We start from the raw sequence: 205 nt of genomic DNA, 5'->3' as shown, positions 1-205 counted from the left end.
CAGCCATGCGGATAGCTTGAAGTATGTCAATCTTCTCTGGGGCTTCCACTTGGTCTTCAAGGCGTTGAAGCAGGATGCGGTTGAAGCGCCTGCGGTAGTATGCTCTGAAGCTCCTGATAATTCCTGCATCGCACGGTTGGGTTTTTGACGTGGTACTTGGTGGTAGGTAAAGGATACTCGTGTTGTGCAAGTTCACATGGCTTGA

The sequence above is a fragment of the Plasmopara halstedii genome, assembly GCF_900000015.1.
Source record: "Plasmopara halstedii genome assembly, contig: Scaffold_3120, whole genome shotgun sequence".
NCBI lineage: Eukaryota > Oomycota > Peronosporomycetes > Peronosporales > Peronosporaceae > Plasmopara > Plasmopara halstedii.
This window is presented reverse-complemented; position numbering follows the sequence as displayed.